Below are 14,051 nucleotides of genomic sequence, written 5' to 3'. Positions count from 1 at the left end.
AGGCATGCAAGTAAGTAACAAATATACAAAAACTGAAACAGAGTACTGTTAATTAATACCAGCATCATGTAAAGAGCAATGAATCATATTTGGAAATGAATATGGCAAGAGAGAAAATGAGGAAATGGAGGATTAGTGTTAAGATGCAAGAAAGAATGCTTTAGGGGATGTAGAAGGAAGAAGGTGGAGCAGTAGAGAAAAAGGAAAAGAATTTGGACCAATAACTGAGGATGTAGTGCTTGAAAAGAATAGGAAAACACAGGAGCTGTGCATGTACACAGTCAGGTATATTTTAAGTATTCTTTTGATTTCTGCTTTAAAACAGTTGGTGATTAATTGTATTTCTTAGAGTGAGAGAAAGTTCCAAATTTTGTCCAGGAAAGAGTTGATTACTGAAGTGAATAGATCTTTTTTTGTAGTAATCTGTGTCATTATTGGCTGATTATTATTATCTCTCAGCCTAGCAGAGAGAGAACCAATTACTGGAAAGTATTTGTTTAAGCTAAACAGCTTTGTAGAAAGTATTTTTCCACAGTTTTTCTTTTATTTTCCAATACAACTTAACAGAGATTCAACCTTTACTATGATCTACCGGCTTTTTTAATTTAACTACATATATCACACATCACTGTAGATGTCACTACAAACTTATAGAAATGTGGCATTATGCAGTGTGTGCTTGAAAGGTGAGTTCATGATACAACAGAAAATGTATCTTTAAAGAAAGAACTTAGTAAGAACAATTAAAGTACTGAAGGGGTATGAATGTGTGTGTGTGTGTGTAGGCGTATTTCTATCTATATATCTATATATGTGCGCGTGTGTGTGTGTTTAAAATGTGGGATTACAATTTCAAAACACGACTATGCTGCGACTATTCAGTGCGGCTTTCATAGGTGCAAGAGCAACATTTTTGTTTATGATATTTTAAAACATATCTGTAACTTACCTTTATGCAGATCTTAAATAATTATTGCCCATTATGAACTCTTCTCTGAGAACTACGTTTGCCACTGTTTTGCAAATTCATCTGATTAATAATCATGGTAAGGGATCAACACAACTGCATAAATAAAATATGAAGGAAAAATGTCAGGATCGAAAAACTTTTAAGTTTGTTCAGGTCAATACGCTGGCATCAGAAACATAAGTATCACATGCTAGTTTTAGACTATAATGTGCTTTAAAGAAATGGCAATAAAGTATAAGAAAAGCACAAATTTGTCAGTGGTGAATGTGGACTTGCACTAGTGATGAAGTGCATTGGAATGATAGGAGAAACAAAGTAGATTACAAAACATATAATACAGATGAAGCAGCATATAATGATAATACAAAAGTAAATTTAAAAGGTTTACAGATGAAAATAAGTAATGCTGATTCAAAAATGAATATATAATAAAATGCTTAAAAATGTGAACAATACCTCTACACGTAGTCACTAAATTTATGACATTTTTTCATTTATGAATTTCAACCATCAGTTAGTTTATTTCAGATATAACCATTCTGTATATTGTATCATTCCTCTTAGTATAATTTTAACCTTCTTATCAACCCTTGCATTTTATTTTTAAAATTCTGAACATGTTCACTGACATTTACTGTCACAAAGTTTACAGGCCTAATAAAGAGTCTATTGATCAGGTGTAGCTCCATCCAACTAAACAACAATGGATCAAAGAGGGCAGTCGCCCTGGGCACAAACTCTTACTGGATGTTGTGACATCCCCTCTCTGGACCAGTAATCAAGGAGTCTGAATCCTCACCACTGACACTGGAGAGGGACGTTCACTTGGAATACAAATAAATACACTAAGTATTTCCAGATGCAGACCTCTCTGCATCAAGCACAATTTCCCTTAACAGCACACAGGGAACACACTCAGTCTGGGGGCTTGTTTTCCTTTCTCTCCAGATCCCCAGTAAGACCCCCCCCCCCACTGGCACAGCCATAGAGATGAGTCCTCAGCCAAGTGTCCAAGCCCAGTCCTCCACCACTCTCTCTGTAAAACCAGTGCTTCATGTCCCTGCTCCAAGCAGCTGACACACACACACTCTGAGATTTGAAGGCTGGCACAAATTTACTAGCTATACCCCCTTCTGCCCAGACTATAAGTCGGTTATAGCCATCAGACAATCTAAAGCCAGCTGCTCCAAGGCTCTTACAAGGGTACCCAATTATACTGAGTGAAATTAATATTGATCCAAATTATAGTGTTTGGCCAGTGCGGTAAGGCTTTATCAGCAGTGACCACACTAGTGTGTCACTAAACAGATACAAGTAATCTCAAATTATAAAATATTCTCTAAAACACTGGCCACAATGAAAAGTTTAAATATATGTAATAATAAATAATGAAAGAACATGAAAATACTAAATATCTATTTACAGTAAACACCAGAGTTTCAGTCACAGTAAATATTAAAATAGCACAGATGAATAGATTCACAGAGATACAGAAAAACAGTACTTAACTAACCTCACTATATTTTCCTGACTGATCTAAAGAATTACTACTCCCTGGTTCACTTACTGGAGCAATGCAAGATGAAGTAGGTGAGGGGTTCTTTTTTGTCTGGTTCTAAAAACAGACTGCCTACAGACTTCTCTCTCATCCTGTATTAAAATGTCATTGTTGTCCTAGATTACAGAATGATATCACATACATCTGATCTTCTGAGTCAGACGTCTGGTTCCCATGCTGCCCCCATTGCTATAAGCTGCCAGGAGTTAGCACATACATGTTACAATACATATCTTCAGCTTTGCTAAAGTTTATTACATCACCTGGAAGCTGTAAAACAATTTAATGCTTCTTCTCTTCCTACAGAGACTAGCAAACCATTATTTTTATAGACATTGCATCTCTGGCTGCAATCAGAAGTGTAAGATACAATCTTTATGGCCTAAATTAAGTAATTTAATTTCTTATTATGTTTCCAAGTCAACTAGACTGAGATTAACCTCTTCTCTTCCAGTATCCTATTTATAACAATATAATCTGATATACATGTAGATTTATTTTCTGTCCAGCAGGCCATACTGTTGATACATTTTTAACACAAGCAACTTTACAAATACATTTTCAGCAAAGGCATCTGTACAAATCAGTTTGATAAACAAATGACATATAATTCTTTACAAAATTCCTGCTAGCTATGCTAGCATATGTTACACATTTACTGCCCTACTTCTCCTGGCATAGCTGGCAATACCTCACATCATTATTTATTTTATTTATTTATTTATTTATATTTGTTGACCGGGAGTGGCCGACTGGACGTAGGTCCATTTTCAGCGGAGGCCTGGAGAGAAAAGCTCCACAGTTAAAATAAACAGACAGTAGTTACATTGGATTACATAGCGATTAACAATTTACATAGCAATTACTTAAAACATATTTACAGATGAAGAACATAGTACATCAGTAGACAACTAGAATCTTTATCTGTGAAGTACATAACAGTCATTAACAAATGTTAAAATAAGAAGTTCCTGCTGTATAAGTACTAGGCTTATGAGCATCTGAGCTTGCTATAATCAAGGTAGTTAATGGAGTGGAAAGAAAGGTAGTAGTGGTTGGATGAGGTGGGTGATATTAGAGTGGGAGTTGCAAGGGCATAACCAGCATGTTTTTAGGTGCGCTTTTAGTAAAGTTTTGAAGTGGGTGCATGATGGTACGGAGGTAATTGTGGGTGGGAGAGAGTTCCATAATTTGGCTATGGTGCAAGAGAATAGTGCTTCACCAGTAGAGTTACTGGCTTTAGTGATCTGCAAGTGATTTTTGTTGCTGGATCTTAGTGGTCTGGTGGCGCGATAGGGTTGGAGTAGATTCTGGAGGGATGGGACATTTAGTGGATGGTTTACTAGTTTGTGGGCGAGTGACAGTTGATACCATTGAAGGAGGTGTGGGAGTTCAAGCCAGCCCAGTTCAGCAAGTGAGAGACAGTGGTGACTACAGTAGGATGCCCCTGTGGCGAATTTGGCAATTTTGTTATAGCAGGTCTCTAGCTTGTTTAGATCGCATTGCCTTAGGTTGGTATATATTGGAGAGGCATAAAGTAGGGTGGAGATAAGGAGGGAATTTGCTATTGAAATCTTTGCTGTTTTGGTGAGAAGATGCTTATTTCTGTATAACGCTCCTAGTTTTTTGTGGACTTTTTTTATGGTCATGGATATGTGAATGTCAAATTTTAGTTTATTGTCTATTTCCACTCCTAGCAATTTGGTGTGTTAAGTTGGGTATATAGTGGTGTTGTCTTTTGCTGTGATGTTAAAGTGAGAGTTGTTTTGAGTATGTTTGGTGGGTTGGAAGATGAGTAGTTTAGTTTTGTTTGGGTTGAGTATTAATTGGCATCGGATAACCAAGTTTCAACAGAGGAAAATTACATTACATCTCTCTCCCCTTTGAAGACTCAAGCTAGTTTTCAAATGACCCTTGAGAAGCACTGCTTGAGAGGAATGAGCCTGTCTGGAAAAACTTCAACCCATACCCTGTCTTGAGAACCCATCTTCATTGACATTGCTGAACCCACTACAGTGCTGCACTGTCATGTCACATGACTGCAACTCTAGGCTCCACCTTAGTAACTTGGTATTTTGCTGACTGTTTCGATGTAGCCATAGTTCCCCCTCAGACTCCTCCTGCCACCTACTGCAAATACTTACCATAATGGTCTCCCTGTCATGGTAACGCTTCATCATGTTAACATGGTACAACTTGTGCCCTGCCTCCTGCCTAACACTTCTATCATGCAGTTAACACTACTGACCTTCCTTACCACTTTGAAGGGTCACTCTCAAGGTGCCTGCAGTTTACTGTGTCTGATAGGAATGAGAACTATAACCTGCTGTCCCACAGCATATACTTGGGCTCCAGCATTCCTGTCATATGATAACTTTTTCTGCTGTTGGGCTCCTTCCAGGTTCTCCTGAACCAAGCCCATGAGCTCCCCAAGCCTTGATCTGACATTTAGGACATATGCCACAACAGATTCCTTGTGGGATTCACACTCACCCTCATACTCATCACAAGTCAAATCTAAAGGCCCCCTCAACCTATGCCTATACAGGAACTCAAAGGGTGAAAAACCTGTGGATTCCTGGGGTACCTCTCTATATGTAAACAGTAGATGGGGCAAATATTTGTCCCACACTCTCTCAAACTGCTCTGAAAATGCCCATAGCATGGTCTTTAGTGGAGAGTTTAACCTCTCCAGAAGACCATTAGTATGGGGATGGTAGGGTGTGGTCTTTAGATTCTTCACCCCACAGCACTTCCACAGATAAGTCTGACATGAAACTGGCACCCCTGTCAGTCAGTATTTCTCACAGGAAAACTACCCTGCTGAAAATCTCTAACAAAGCATTTGCTACCTTCTCTGCCTCAATGGAGGACACAGCCACCACCTCAGGGTATCTAATAGCATAATCTGCTACCACCAGGATATACTTTTTCCCAAAATATCCATAGCTACCCTTTGAAATGGCTTCTCAATCACAGGCAAAGGCATAAAAAGAGCCTTGACCTTGTCTCCTGCCTTCCCTACTTTTTGGCACTGATCACAAGTCCTACAGTACCGTGTTACATTCCTTGCAATCCTAGGCCAATAAATGTTCTGCATAATACATCTCTTGGTATGCTTTATGCCCATATGACCTGCCAAAGGAATGTTGTGTGCTACTGCTAGAAGTGCCAGACAGTAGGCTCTAGGCTCTACCAAATGCTGTATTACCTCACCCTCGAGTCCTCCCTCAGGGGTCCACTTTCTATACAGTAACCCTTTGTTCCAGTATACAGACTCCCCTTTTCCTTCAGAATCAGGTGCCTCCCTAGCTACCTCCCTCAAACCTTTTAGTGTATGGTCCGATAGCTGAGCCTATCTCAACTCAATCTTTGTGACCCTTCTCAAGTCCCTTTACACAGGAAGTCTGACTCACTGTCAGCCTGGGTACTACCACTCACATTTGCCCTTAGAGTCACTCTGTCCAAGGGAACATCAGTACCTACTAGCAGCTGTGGCTCACCTTCAGGCTCACTACTACAGGGCAGCTCCCTCCCTGAAATAGCCACCTCACCAGCCCTGGCTTCACGTGTGGGGTCTGTCTGAGTATTCCCCAGGCTACCAGCCCCACATGCCTGTCTCTAAGCCTGACCGCATGTGACTGCACGCACACAATGTCCCACATAATCAAAATCATTCCTTATCAAGACATCTGCAGGGATATCCTCAAACACATCTGGACAAGGCCCATGAAAAATAGGTACAAATCTGTATGCTGATTAACATAAAATCTGCATACATTATTATGTAACCACGCCCACTCTACTGGAATTGTGGGGTATCAACTTTCAAATGCAAACTGAAGAACAGACAACCAAAATATAGCACCAGAGTCTTCCTGCAGTCATTCCAGTGCCCCATTACCTGCCTATTTTGCCCCATTTACCATAAGCACTAATGTGTGCATACTGCTTTACTTCTACAATGATTATTTGGATTTTATTTTTACATTTTACAGCCCAATGCACAAACACCAATAGATATCTGCTAAACAAAGCAATACAGTTTCACAATGAAAATGGACTTAGCATTAAAAGTTCTCTGCCCTTGAAACTCACATTCATTGAAACTCATATTCAAAGAAAATGCATCTTCTGGCCAGTGGCAGATAAAGTTCAATAATTGTAAAGTAAATAGCGGTAGAAACCTGGCTTCTAAACCATCCAGGGCCCAAGGTATATTTATAGGACCATAGGAAGTTACTAGGCAATTGGAACTGAGGCCCTTATAAGCCTAGCAAAGAGTTTAGCCCATGTTTAGCCAAGTCAGCATCCAATGCCCCAGTCTAGCAGAGACACAGGTGGAATCCCAGGGGTGTATTTTCCGTTTTCCATCCAGTTATCCAGATTGTGCTTAAAAAGAGATAATGAGGTACTCTGCTTGACGTAGAGAAGGAGTCTATTCTACAGATGGGAAGTCTCTGTGACACAAGCCACCAACAAGTCCTGTTAATGTCACAGAGCAGGTTGAGATCACGCGTGCAGGTTACTCATTGTCTGATAAGGTGCAGCACTGCAATGAAAGGATGTGAATTTTTTTTTTTGAATTATAAAAAAAACACGGAGCTCATGGAGTAGCATGATTATGCTCCCAAGTCAGAAAAAAAGACAACCTAATTAAGCATCCCTCCAATGCAAATCTATATGAATAATAAAACAGTCTGCCACAGTCTGTGAGTTTTATTTTTGTTAGATTTCCTTACAGTTGCATAACTTCCATTAATTTATTTAGGATGTTCTGATATGCAAGATCTTGTTTGTCCTTTCTTGATGAGGGCCACAAACATTTACCTTCTGACTGTTCCGAGTCCTCCTTTATATCAATCGTTTCTTACTGGATGTATAGACATAATCCTGTTTAAGCACTATCAAGCTGCTAGAATAGCACAGACATAGACAAAATGAAGTATTACAAATGCATACAATATGTCAGTGCAAAGTTTTAAAATATTAACAACACAGTGCCAAAATATAATCAATCTATAATAATGAAAAAAGCAAAAAAGAACATTAGAATTCAAGAATTGTATAATACAATAATTAAGGAAATGCACACTTTAGACAAGCAGGGGCATATGTTTGATTCCCAATATTATATTTATACATTAGCAAACTTTTTTTTTAAGAAGCACTGCAATATACTTCTTAAGAAGCAATTATACTACAATGCACCTTACCACCTTCTAGTTAGGATAGAATCATGCACGGCTATTTCAAATGCATTTAGATCTATGTTTCCAGGCCTGATAATTGAAACACACACACACAGATAAATTAAAATAAAATAAAATAAACTGTTGCAGAGAACTGGACTTTGGCTATTAGACTTTTACCCAAAACAGTGTTATTGCATTTGAAATTGTAGCTGACCACAGAAAAATAATGTTTTTTTCTAGTAAAAATTATATTACATATAAAATGATAATGAAAACAAGTCAGGTTGATAGCTAATACTTTTCTTACTGGTCAGGAGAAATTTAAAGTAAAGTTGCTCCATGGTCTGCTTATGCGAGTTAACAGTTAACTCAGCAATGACATGGTTACAAGATGTCATTCTGGAAACCTTTAACTGAGTCTATAGCACAATGACCTAAAATGCAATGAACTACACTACAGCTAGGAAAATGTTCCAGTACAGACAATGCTAAGGGTAGCTACCATGCAAAATACTGTGCATGTCTTTGCTACCATTAATAAAATAAATTCATTTTAAAGATCCTACCAGGTATAAAACTGTTCCCTGTACTTAATTCATTTTAGCTTCAGCAACCATACAACCTCCTTTGTACATTGTTTAGAGTTTCAGAGAACAGTTATAATGATTTGCAATGGTTGACTGCTTGCCATTTTCAGACAAAAATCTACTTTCACACATTTAACTTGCTATTAGCATCATTAAATCACTCCAATGTCCAGGGGAAAATGCAACATGACAAAAAGCTCAATCTCAAAAATAATGTTGAGGCAATGCCTACAAAAATACCTAAAAAAAACAGGGCTTATCTTAACAGTAACTATAACCACATTAGCTTATGTTCCATACCCAGCCAGTTCTTACACCCAAAGCTCTAGTATTCAGCAGGAAGTTTTACCAGCTCAGCCACATAAAGCGTGTAGAATGACATGTTGATACTATAACAATATTCTGACCGGCTTGCTAATGTTGGGCACACAGTTACTCAATTGCTTATTTAAGAATGTTACTAGAGCTGCAGGTATTCAAGGTGTGTTTTACACACACACACACACACACACACACACACACACACACACACACACTCTCTCTCTCTCTCTCCCTATTAGGTACCTTAGAATCCGTTCTGCCCAGACCACGTTCATCCAAATAAATCCATTAGTTATGGCGTTCATTCGTAAATAAAACCAGCAAATCCTACGTTGATACTAGCAAGCCCGCCAGACACAACTCCTTCGGCAGTCTTCTTCAAGCAGACGTGCACATCCGAGCTTAATTCCGACAGGCTGACGTCATCGTGCATGTGATGACGTCAGCTCTGATAGCGCAAAATCTAAAAATTAGACTGAAAAAAAAATCGGAAATGAAGGGGTGCCACTCGGGAATCGTGGCACCCCATTACTGGAACCCCAAAACTCGGCAAAAACAGAGTAATTTGGGACAGTTGGGAGGTCTGCCTACTTGCTTGCTTCCTTTTCCACCCTCTCTGTCAAGGTGAACCCTGGCCAAATGCATTTGGAATAGGGTCCCTTCTAAAGCTCTGACTGGAGTGAACTGCGCAAGCAAGTGCTGCTCGTCTTTAACCACTGCATGCTTCACAATGGTTATGTCAGAGGTCATGTATCTCTTAGCAGTGGCCTATTTTCCATCCACTAAGCTAGGATATAACCTCTGGTAATAGTTTTGTACCCCTGTTGTCTCCAGACAACTTACCACTGGTATACTGTTACTCCCACTTTCTGGCTCCCCAGCTTTTTTTCCCCACCTCGCCTCTGTGGACATCTATATGATACATGGCTACACTGGTTACATTTAAAACATTTAACCCTTGATCCTGGCCATGTACCTGAACTAGTGGCTTCCCCTGTTACTGGTGGACTCATTTGGAGTGGTTTAGGCTGCCCACATGGGTTCCCTTATATCCATGTGCAGCACTGGGTATCCCCCTCCTGTGCAGTTCTGCCATGCTTGCTAAGTAGAGATCCCCTTTTCCCCAGCTCATCTGCAAACTTACACTCTTGGTCTGCCAACCAGATTCTCATGTCCTCAGACAAAATGCTACAGGCGTGTTCCCTCATCAAAACGTCTGCCAGCCCTTCAAAAGTGGTGACCTGACACCAACTCGCCTACCTATGAAAATAAGTGCTTAACTCAGCAAAACAATCACACACACTTTCACCTGCCTTGCATCTATGCTCACAAAACTTTTTTCTGTAAGCTTCAGGTGTTAAAACATTCAAGTAAACATTTCTTTACTTTATCATAGTTTAAACAATCAATAAGGCAATTTAGAAACAGCAGTTACAGCTTTACCATGGAGTAAGAGGGTCAGGAACTGTACCCAGAGCCCCTGGTCAACATTATACTGTTTACATACTCTTTCAAATACATGAATAAAACTATCAAAAATATCACCCTCTGTAAATTGTGGAAGAAATTTACTGACCTTTATTGCTTCTGGGGTTCATTTATTCCCTTCCCCATTACCTCCATGACTCTGGCAAAGAGTCAGCATCTCCCTATCATGTTGATGCTGCTTCCCATTTTCTTCAGCCTCCAAATGCCGCAGTCTCTCATTCTCTTCAACTTCCAAACACTGCAGTCTCTCTTTCTCTTCAGCCTCCAAGCACCACAGTCTCTCTGTTGATTCTAGTTCCAACCATTTGGCTTTCAGTTCAAGTCTCTAACTCTAGATGGATTTTTAAGTCCTCTGAGGAAACGGTGAACTGGCCTGTTTCTGATGGCTGCAGATCCTCATCACCAGACTGGTTATCCTCCTGGTTGATGGTCTGAGCTGTGACTACGGTTGAAATAATTTCCTCTTTAGTCAGGTTGGCATGTACCAGTCCTTTAGCTTCACGCACCTTGGCCAGTTGGTTCTTTGTCTGCTTGCCATAATCCTCTGCTGATATCTTTGCCTGTTTTTCCTGACTAAACTAAACTAAAAAATAAATAAAAACTGTTATGAAAATTAAACTCAGTATGTTTACCTTGTTGTTGCTTCAGAGTATACCCACCTTCAGTGACAACTGCCTACAGGCTACAGAAATTCAATTAATATTTATTTATTTAACATTTGTTTACTGGGAAAGTCCGACTTGGAACAAGCCAATTTTCAGCAGAGGCCCTGGAAGAAATGCTCCTGATGCATGTCTTTGCAACATAGGAGAAAACCGAAGCACCAGGAGGAAACTCACACAAATGCAGAGATGACATGCAGACTCCACACAGAAGGCACCCCAGTCAAGAATCAAAGTGAAGAACCTCTTGCTGTGAGGTAAAAATGCAAGACACTGCACCACTGTGCCATTTGACCCACTACGCCACCAATATGTGACATCTCCTCTCTGTGACAGTAATCAATTAGCCTGAATTCTCACCACTGACACTGGAGAGGGACAATCACTCAGTTAGTTAACAACAGTATTCTGCTGGGTTTTGTGAACAAATCTCAGGGTTTAGTTCCAAGGTTTCCTTACTTGTCTTTACTTTTGTTCTGATTCAGTCTCCATTTTTTGTAAAGCTGATTTAAGTTTATATTTTTTCAGTGATATTTAACAATCCTGTGCTGCTCTCAGCTTGTAGTTTTTAACACTATTCTGCTATGCTTTGTGAACATATCTCGGTGTTTAGTTCCAAGGTTTCCTTACTTGTCTTTACTTTTGTTCTGATTCAGTCTCCATTTTTTGTAAAGCTGATTTAAGTATATATTTTTTCAGTGATATTTAACAATCCTGTGCTGCTCTTAGGTTGTAGTTTTTAACGCTATTCTGCTATGCTTTGTGAACATATCTTGGGGTTTAGTTCCAAGGTTTCTTTTCCATTTTGCTCCCACCCACCTGTGCAATTGCTGTTGAGTTTTTAAAAGTTGGTGGCTTGTGAGTTGCTCACCTCTATTATAAATTTGACATTGGACACGCCTCCCAGTCCTATCACATCAGCTCATTCTACTGTGTAATGTGAGATCATTTGGGAAGGTTCACCCCCTTAGTTTCTTGACCTTGAATTATCTTCCGTTTACTCCCTTCCTACTTAACAAAAAAATTACTGCTTTTAGTGTTTTTGTACATCTTCCTACTTTATTACTTAAAAAACTTCATTCAGTTGCTTTTACTGTTTTATGTCTCTTTGTACTTTATTACTTTATCTTGCTTTTACTGCTTGTTCTTAAAGTGTTCACTTGCATTTATTCTGCTGCTTTTATTACTGCTTGTTAGTAGCCTGATTAAATTGTAATTGTTACTGTTATCATCTTAGTTTATGTTAAAGGACTTGGGATTCAGACCAGTTATTTTACATTAAGAAGGTTTGTGGTCTGCACTCTTGTGAGAGGAGAGGGTAGCCTCTGACTTTCTCAGCTGGGAATTGCTGGGTGACGGCCGTCTGTGCCTGTTGTTCTAAGTGTCTTTGTTCCAGTTTATGCACTTGGTTTCCAAACCAGTTATTTTACATTAGGATGATTTGTGGTCTAGACACTTGTGGCAGGAGAGTATAGACTACACCCTTCTAAGCTGAGAATTGCTGGTTGAAGGCTCATTGTGTCTGTTATACTGAAAGTATCTTAGTTCTGGTTTAAGCATCTGGGTTCCAAACCAGTTATTTTACATTGGAAGGGTTGCAGTCTGGACTCTTGTGGCAGGACAGTATGGCCTACACCCTTCTAAGATAGAAATTGCTGGTAAAGGCTTATTGTGTCTCTTATTCTAAGTGTCTTTATTCTGAAGTAAGCACTTGGGCTCCAAACCAGTTACTTTACATCAGGAGGATTTGTGGTCTAAACTCTTGTGGCAGGAGAGGATAGCCTACACCCTTCTGGTTGGAAATTGCTGCTTGAAGGCCTATTGTGTCTGTTACTCTGAATTGTCTTAATTCTGGATTAAGCACATGTGCACCAAAACCAGTTGTTTCACACTAGGAAGGTTTGTGGTCTAGACTCTTGTGGTGGGAGAGTGTGGCCCACACCCTTCTATGCTGGGAATTCCTGGTGAATTGCAGCAATATTTAGACTGCTTTCTGCTGCTGTGACTGTGATTTTATGCACTTAGAATTTCTAGTGCTTCTGCATTTTATAACACAGGTTAGATTCAGACTCACTGAATCTAGACTGTTTGGTAATCAACTGAGCAATAAAACCAGCTCTTCACTGAGATATTGAAATATCTAAGGCATCAGTTGTGTCTAACTAACTATAAGTGCCTGTATTGCACTTCTAATCAGTATTTGCATTTCAGTGTCTGTTTGAATTGTCTGAACTATTTTTTGTCACATTCTACTGTACACTGTACCAATTCAGCTATAGTACTGCCCAGTTCCAAGTTTGCTATTTCTGGGTCTGTTTTGAAACTTCTGAGCATCAACTTCAAGCCACCTCTGTTCGTGACGACCTTCTGCACCATTGTGTGAGGAGAGTGCTTTCTGGGTCCCATCTAATTGATCGTGATTAGAGTACAGCTCAGAGAGAGGATTCTTATTGGCTAGTTTGAGCTAAAAAAGGTACTTTTCTTGTTTTATTTAATTATTTAAGCCCCACGTTTCCATTTGTTTGCATGTAGTGCTCCATTGTGTACTGCCGTGTAGCAGTGGTTATACATGCAAACATTTTGTTTGCTAAATTTTTCCTTAGCACTTTGCTTGTGGTCCTCGGGCGGCCATGGTGGTGCAGTGGTTAGCATAGTCACCTCACAGCAAGAGGTTTTCCGGTTCAATTCTTGACTGGGGTGCCTTCTGTGCGGAGTCTGCATGTCCTCCCTGGGGTTGCATGGGTTTTCTCCGGGTGCTCCAGTTTCCTCCCACATCCCAAAGACATGCTGCAGGTGGATTGGACACTCTAAATTGGCCTTAGGTGTGAGTGTTTGTGTGTGTGTGCATGTGTGCCTTCTGTGGAAGGTTGGGCTATGCACTGGCAACTCGACACTGTAAAACTCCACTGCCAATCATGAGCGGACAGGTACCCCTAACCAGGAAAAAGCTGAAAGAAGAAGAAGAAGAAGACTTTGCTTGTGGTCCCCCAGAGGCTTCTAGTGGCCCTGCTCTACTGTCAGGTGAACATCAAGCCTAGCCTCAGTAGTACCAACACTCCTCTCACCCACTAGCCACTCCTAAGTGTGATCTCTTTCCACTCCTAAGTGTGATCTCTTTTCCTGATCATATAAATGTATATCAATATAGCAGACAATTTCCAACAGTTTCTCCAGCCAACCTGGAAGACATGCCTCCTGTTCACAGACAACCCTTTGCTCCTAGTCCACACAAACATAACATGTGAGAGACGCAACTATATTAAGAACCTT

General features: G+C 39.9%; 1 protein-coding gene across 3 annotated transcripts in view; it reads right to left on the bottom strand.

Annotated features, from left to right (window-relative positions):
• Positions 1 to 14,051, bottom strand: part of LOC122791745 (galactoside alpha-(1,2)-fucosyltransferase 2-like) — a 217,219-nt gene that overhangs the window by 160,254 nt on the left and 42,914 nt on the right. For all 3 annotated transcript variants that reach the window (XM_044059658.1, XM_044059655.1, XM_044059656.1), the window contains exon 2: positions 950 to 1,063. The gene's annotated coding sequence lies outside the window, so the exon portion shown is untranslated. The remainder of the gene's footprint in view (positions 1 to 949; positions 1,064 to 14,051) is intronic.

Source organism: Protopterus annectens, chromosome 17.part0 (genome assembly GCF_019279795.1).
Source record: "Protopterus annectens isolate FY-2018-M chromosome 17.part0, PAN1.0, whole genome shotgun sequence".
Classification (NCBI taxonomy): domain Eukaryota; kingdom Metazoa; phylum Chordata; order Ceratodontiformes; family Protopteridae; genus Protopterus; species Protopterus annectens.
This window is presented reverse-complemented; position numbering and strand designations above follow the sequence as displayed.